Genomic DNA, 8185 nt, shown 5'->3' with positions numbered 1-8185 from the left:
CAACCTCAGCATTTTTTCTCCCAGCAGTATTGACATACTAAATGTGCTTTTTTGCCTGGGTGAATGTTATCTAACTGAAGAATAATATCATAAGAGAACATGTAATTTTGGCAAGAGATTCCCTGTGAGCACCATGCAGACAGTTTTACTCTCTTGACTAGATGCAGGTTGCTATTTTATGAAATCTATTTTAGGTTTATTAAAGACTTGAATTTACCCTGTGGTTCATCGTAATATAAATGCAACATTGAATAACATAGAATAAAATTATCCTAGACAGACCTGTATTGCTCTATTGCAGTGAAACTGACCAGCAGAAATGTCAAAGATACTGTTTATAAAATGTTTTTTGTTTGCAAGATAATTGATTGTGAGACATTCAGCTTTTTGTACTTTGTGTAACGTGACAATTTGCTGGGAATTGTGCCTGCGGTGTCAAATTTCTTGGGATCAAGTCAAAACTTTCACAAGGCATTTCTGAGGGTTGCGAAGATAAATGAATTTATTTTACATGTTTTATGGGGGAAAATGCAAGCCTTTCATAAAGATGTGCTTTGTGCATGTTTTTAAAATTCGGAAACTGACCAGGGCCGTGCCCTGCCGGGCAGCGCCAAGTGCCCTTCAGCCAGTGTGAGTAAAACCAGCCTTCAGTGCCAGGTGTGCAATGCCCGATTAGTGGGCGGGGTCAAAGTCTTCATTAAATCCTTACCTAGCAACAGCTGTGCTCCATCACCACCGCACCCTCTGTGCTCAGGGAGAGCTTGATGTACAGCACTGATGTGTTGAGCTTGTACTGCTTTTGCAGAATAAAAATGAACAATATTTCTTTTTTCTCCATGAGCTATAATGAACGTTACATTACATTACATTATAGGCATTTAGCAGACGCTCTTATCCAGAGCGACGTACAACAAGTGCATAGGTTTCATGATGTAGAGGCGCAAAAGAAACACTAGAGTGAAGTAAGGATCGTAGTGCCAGAAGTGACCACATCGATCAGGACTCCAACCCTGTAGAGTAAGCTTGTTCAGCAAGCAAGAATCCTACCAAGTACAAACTAGCACTGGAATCACACCTAATCATACAAAAACAATCCTGCCAGATACACTAACATAATCAAATTATCCTAGCTAGGTACAGTGAGCTGAACTATAGGCTAGGGAGGGGTGGGGAGAGGTGCAGCCTGAAGAGATGAGTCTTCAGTCTGCGTTTGAAAGTGGTGAGATTCTCTGCTGTTCTGACCGTCACGGGGAGGTCATTCCACCAGCGAGGGGCCAGGACAGACAGCAGACGGGAGCGGGAAGTGCAGACGCGAAGAGGGGGAGGTGCCAAGCGTCCAGAGGTGGCAGAACGGAGAGGTCTGGCTGGTGTGTAGGGTCTGATGATCCTCTGAATGTACCCTGGTGCTGACCCCTTAGCTGCCTGGTATGCAAGCACCAAGGACTTAAATTTGATGCGAGCCATAACAGGCAGCCAGTGGAGGTCAGTGAGCAGGGGGGTGACATGGGAATGTCTGGGGAGGTTGTAGACCAGACGCGCTGCAGCATTCTGGATGAGCTGCAGGGGTCTGATGGCGGATGCTGGCAGACCAGCCAGTAGCGAGTTGCAGTAGTCCAACATTTTGGTGGGATGACATCGAATGGTGCATACTGCCAAATACTGTGATTACGTTAAGGACAAAGTATGCAACCTCCACTGTCTGTTTGTCTGGGTATCCTTATTTGTCCTCAGATACAGAACATGACCATGAACTGAATCTGACATTGACCAATAGATGCCTCTAAATGAGCTAATCACTGCACAGCCACACTTCTGGCAATCATAACTATTTTCCAAACCTACAGTACGTGTGCCGTATGTGAAAGAAGAGACTTATAAAAATATAATTTTACTACACTGGGAAAATACATAATGGTGAAATAAGTAAAACGAAATTCTCTCGCTGTCTTCTGCATAAATCATTTCCAATAATGTAATTCTGTATAAATGTTATTTCATTTTCAGTTAATTGGATGCAAAATAGTTTCCGGCCATTTTAATGTCATCTCGCCTAAATAATTTTTTCATTTTAGCTAATGGCATGCATTTGCATTATTAATTTTTTCTTGTAGTTTTGAAATGAAAAATTCTGTGTAATTCATGATACATATTTGTACTTTTACCAAATGAAATATCTATCCAGAGAAACACTGTCAATACCTTCTCTTGGTGTTATGTCATTAAAAATTTTAATGTGAAATTATCTGAATCATTGCTGATGAATGTGCTCAGTCCCTAGATAAGTCATTCTTAACCAAGGGTCATTTCCAACATCAGCATCTTACAAATAGAAGCTTACAAATTAACTCACTGGGAAACAGGGAACAGCATACACCACAAAATACAGCAAAGTTGTAGGCTTTATTCAATCTTTACCTAATGAAGGCATCAAACACCTGAGTTCAGAACCCCACATGCCATGCCCTGATAAATCACTTTGGACCAGACAGCCAGCTGCTGAGCCCTCCATAAGCTACCAGAGCATTGCTGTAGGAGACTCTTTCAGGATCATTTTAGATCCAGGAAATATATTTAAACCAAATGAAATCTCTGTCCACACACATCAGCAGTGCCATCTCTTGCTTTCATGCCATTACACACGATCTGTATGCTCTGAAATGTTTCTGTTGAGACATTCTGGCTCCAGGCTTCAGCAATTACTGTTTACCGAGTGCTTTAAATGACTAACCAGGCCTGGAGTCAATTCCCTTTAAATGAGGAAATGAACCGAGATTCCGTTCAATCCTCATGGAACACTGTTGACATTTAGAAATTCATGAATTGGATTTCAGTTAATTTCCTGAACTGGCTAAATTGGGACGGGGGAATTTCCCCCAACCCTATGAGCAACTGAAACAAGAGATATTTTAACCCTAACATTTGTTAGTGGTTATACCACACTGTATTAATGCTCTTATACCAGTGGATTAAAATTGTTGCTACAGTTTTGAGTAGCCTGCCCATTGTTTTTGTTGGTGATCACTCATAATTGAGTAAGACTTTCTTTCAGGAGATTTGAGAGGTCTGATAAAACCAATTCTTCAACCACAAGTCCTGCTGCAGTGGGGGACGGTGTAACTGTTGTCCTGTCATTCTTTCCTCTGTTGCTCCCACTTGTTCGCACCAATTTGTTTCAAATTGTGTGAAACCATCAGCGTTTTTTTTTTTTTTTTTTTTTTTTTTGCAACTGTTAATGAATTCAAATGAAACATGTGCTTTTAACCACCCACCAACAGTGAGGTCACCACAGTCCCTGCCAGAACACTACCCTGACTTACCTCAGTGGTGGGGCGTTTTAGTCAACTCTGCTGAAGGGACCATTAATCTTCCCAGGGGCTGTAATTAGCTGTCCCTCCCAGTTTTTGATTGTATAGACAGAGAGAGATTGTTTGTGAGTCGCCATAGATTTTCTCCACCTCTGCCTTGCTTTGATTACTTTTAATTTAAACCACTGTAATGAGGAGCGATGGATTTTATACTTTTTTTTTTTGCTAATGAGATTCTTGGGAGTTCTTTGGTGAAGGGATTTAAGTTCAATTTTGATTCTGAACTGTGGCAATTTTTTCATTTTATTTACGATCATAAATCTAAATTTTATAATAATATTAATAGGTTTATGGACAATGATGTGACCAACTTTTGTTTGTTTTAAAAGGACCTAAATTAAGCACTGAAATTGTTCTTTAAGTTCAGTTTTTCTTGGTGTAGAGGTATATGAAATCCCATTTTTGTGAATAAATAAATAAAATTGATGATATAAATAATAATAAATGCAACAGTATATATAAATGAGTGTAACTGTGAAATGATTCGATAATTGAATGAGACTCAACTCTTGAGTCTTATTCAATGTTCACAAAACATTCTTAGATTAAATTTAATTTTCAATTAACTTTTATTTCATGAAATAATTTTTATTATTACATAATGGGACTTTTCCAGATTTCTGAGTAGCTCTTTTTTTAAAACCCTTTTTCCTTTTTTAATTTCACGGCAACATTCCATTTCATAATGACACTTTTATTATAATAAAGCTTTTATTCCATGGTGTGGTCATCTGTCAGTCAACATGAGTGGGGCTGATCCTATTCAGTAATTTGCTAATCCTTTAGTTGGTATCGATGCAATGCTATCGATTAGTTTCTGGATCTGGCAGTACTGCCATGAGATCTCCTGCTAACAAACTTGTATGGCAAAGTTATGCTAGCTTTCAAGCAGCACACTGAACCAACAACAACATGGACGATCTCAACACGCTCTCAGATGTCTTACTTTAGCCGATCAGAGATATAGGAGTGATTTAACAGTCAATGCTATTGAAGCCGAATTCAGGATTTTAAAAAATGCTCATGTGAATTTGGGCCCATCAAAATATAGACAAATATTTATCACATTCTAGGTTTGTGATTTCGTGATTTGGCCGGATGTGTGATCTAGGGATCCTCCATGGACTGAGTCGTTTTCCATTTGGTTTAAATTAGGTGACATTATGATTTAAAGAGATGGGGATATCCAGACTGATGAAGTTTGGATCCTCTTCCAAACTTCCTCCAAGAGAGATGTAGACATGTAGACCATACAAACACAAAACATGGCTCATAGATGGTCCTAATCACACACACACACACACACACACACACACTGGGATGCATGCATGCACACACACAAACACACACGCGCGCACACACGCACGCATGCACACACAAACACACACACACACACACACACACACACAGTAGGTTGTAGCCCAGTGTACTGTCGTTAAATATGCTTGTGCTGTGATGCATGTTGGTTTGTACAGCAGTGGCTAAATTTGGACTGTGAGCATGTGTCTTAGTATTGCAACCTCCTCAGTCACCGTTTTGCACACCCTGACTTGGAGTTCTCTCGCAATTATTGCAAAATTTGCATGTGCATATATCTCACTTGCTAATGAGAGAAAATAACTCTAGTTTTATACAACATCACAACTGCAACAATTCAGTTGCATCCGTTATTGTACCTCTGTACGTACATATATGATTACCTATTTAACTAGAAAAAGAGGATTTTAACTAAAGCGTACTCTTAAAAAACACACCAAAACCAAAAAAGAAAGTGACAATAATGACCACTAGAGGGCAGTGCATAACTACAATACATGTCCACCAAGGAAAATATTTCTGTAGGCTACTTGCTGTATCTAATTCAGCATGAGGTCTGAAATTCCTACATTGTACACTTTTACAATAAAATAAACAACGGAATTATGTTTTGCGCCGTTTTTAAAGACATACTGGTGGGTAAGTGCTTACATTGTTAGGTCAATCACGATTCGAAAACTGATCAGCTCTAATGAAATCGTGAAACAAGGAACTAGTAATACGGTAACCGTGATTATATGCAAGCTGAGTTCAATTAGGAAATGGTTTACCGGTTTTACGGGTCCTCCTTCAGCCAGTAGTGGCGGAGCAGGCCTGTGTGATGAATAATTGTGGAATAATAGTGCGTTTGAGCGTTGAGTAAATATTGGGGGATTACCATAACATGACACGCAGGTAACCCGCTTTCGCTGGGGAAAATCCCCCCGCGTGTCTCTGGTGTCTTTTCTCTTTGGATTAAGATGGCATGCGCTTGATGGCTGTGACCTTCATGGTGGCTTAGATCCCGGGCTGGCACTGATTTTTGATTTAGTGTCGATCTGCCGCGCTTGTCAGGGGCTCCAAGGTGCTTTCCATGCGCTAATAGAAAAGCTCAAGGGCAGCTGGGGAGGGGGGGAAGGCTGTGGAACCGTCTACTGTCTGCGGCGCTCCCAGAGCTGTTCTTTCGGAGACCCGAGTTTACCGTCCATTCCGAGTAACGTCGGGGATCGACAAAGGGAGGGCGAGCAAAGAAGGGGAGAGAGATGAAGAGACCGAAAAATAGGAGGAGACAGCCAGGAGATAGAATGCGTGAGGGGGCATAGAAAAGGGAAAGGGAGATGGAAGGAGAACGGAGAGGAGGCTGAAGTGTTTTGTGTACCGAAAGGCATCCATGGTGACAGCTCGCTTGATTTGTTTTATCTTGAAAGTCACTCAGCATTGTCGGCATCTAGGACTCTCGTTCAAACAAAAGAAGAAAGTTCAGCTTGAGCAGCAGAAGATCATGAACAACTCAATGAGTAAATTAAACAACTAGACGTGAGCTCGCCCTGCCCTTTGTTGAAACATAAGTAAAAAATAATATGAAGATCCATTTACCCAAGTTGTTAACCTAGTGATTAATTAAAAATACATCATTATTTAGAATAAAACATTTTTATTGCTTGTGTTCTAAATTAAACTGCATACATTTCTTTCTAAATGTCTGTCCTTCTGCTTTCCTTCTAAATCACTCACGAATCGATTCCTGTTCTCAAACAGAATTCAATTCAATACCTTTTTTGATCTGATTATGTTTGTATGCATCCGTACACTGAAAGAGACGAGCTAGAGGAGAAACAGAGATAAAACAGGACTCCCCACTGGAAGGGACTGAAACGAGGTGTCAGACGATGAACAATGAAAGCCCATCACAGCCATAAGGCCCAATGATATTCCATCTTACAAAGAAAAAAAATTACTTCTGCAAAGGGGGGAAATTGGGAGGAAAGTGTCCAATATCGCCTGTACAGAAGGAAAACAAATAGTTATTTTGACAGAAGAAGAATTAAGTTATAATTTCGAGAAGAGTCGGTAACACAGATCGATAACAGTGTCCCCCACGCTCACGTCTGCGGGGCCTTGTAAAATTGGGCGACTTGTTTACGAGCAGCAGCCTTTTCTGTCTGTCTAGATCATGTCCCTGCTGTATTTCGCTTTATTTACTTAAGTCTTTGGTTCAATAAAAAAATCATACTTCAGCACAGATTGTGTTTGGAGGCACCTATTTGGAGTCCCTTGTAGGCCCAGTGAATAGAGTGGAGCATCATTAATGATCTTTCATTCATTCCTGGACAGAACAGAATAGAATAGAATGTTCACCTGGGTGGGTACCGTGGTAGGACATGTTGCAAATTTGCTATCAGTTTCCCTGTTAATTTGGTCTGTTTACTGAAAATGCTGAAAACAAATGGCGAGAATGACAAAGGCGCATTTCATAACGATAAGTAATGACCCTCAAAATATTGGAAATGTCATTGAAATGTTACATAGCTGGGTTGGTGGCTCAGAAAGAGAAATCCAATACTGAGTGTCTGGATCAATTTGGTGACTATTCCCTCATCTTTCCTTCTGGTTCCATAATAAGGTCTCTCAAATCGGAATCTAACTGAATCAAAGAATATTTGTTAACAGGAGCTCAGGAGCTGTTTTGCTGTTATGAAAATGACAATATCGTACCTTAGAATTAGTGTAATATACATAACAATATCAAAGGCTACTGATTTTTGGGTGTTGGCTTGTTGTCCTTGAGCGATTAATATTATATTGGAGGACAACAGCTAGGTCTCACAGTGCAATAGTTCAAATAGTTGATCACTTATAGACCAATGCTAGTTCTGCTTAAATCCTTGGAAACATAGCATTGAAGGTGCACCTTCATCTAAAACTTCTCTTTGAACTTATTTTGCACAAGTTTTAATCAGAATATTTTGAGGTTTCTGCATTAAATGCCATATGTATTTGTGCTATACGACATCATCAACAGTAACAAACATTTTGTGACATCCTTTTGAACATTGCCCTTCCTTTATTGGAAAGACGGCTGTTGAGCATGTTTTTTTAAGCTGGGTTCAGATAGGGGCGTAGACTGAAGATGCCTGGATTTCATTTCTTGTCACTTCAATTCATCATAGCGAAGCGTCGGCAATCAGCTTGTATCCGTCATCTCCGCATAATTATCACGCATCCCCTCAGATGTAAGTCTCAAGACTGCTTTAAAAATGAATCACCCCGCACCTGTAAGACGCTTAATTTTCCCTTCGGAAAACCACGAAAAGCATGAGAACCTACTAGAAATAAACACGGATGCATGTATCATATTAGCTATCAGCATCATTGTCCAATCACATATTAAGACCTGATATTCTTGTCATTAATATTGATAAAGATATTATATCAATTTGATGTTGATTGTGCTGAACTGAAAAAAGTACATGTACACTACATACATAGTATGTATACTATATGTATAGACACAAGCACTAATG

Source organism: Anguilla anguilla, chromosome 10 (assembly GCF_013347855.1).
Source record: "Anguilla anguilla isolate fAngAng1 chromosome 10, fAngAng1.pri, whole genome shotgun sequence".
Taxonomy (NCBI): domain Eukaryota; kingdom Metazoa; phylum Chordata; class Actinopteri; order Anguilliformes; family Anguillidae; genus Anguilla; species Anguilla anguilla.
This window is presented reverse-complemented; position numbering follows the sequence as displayed.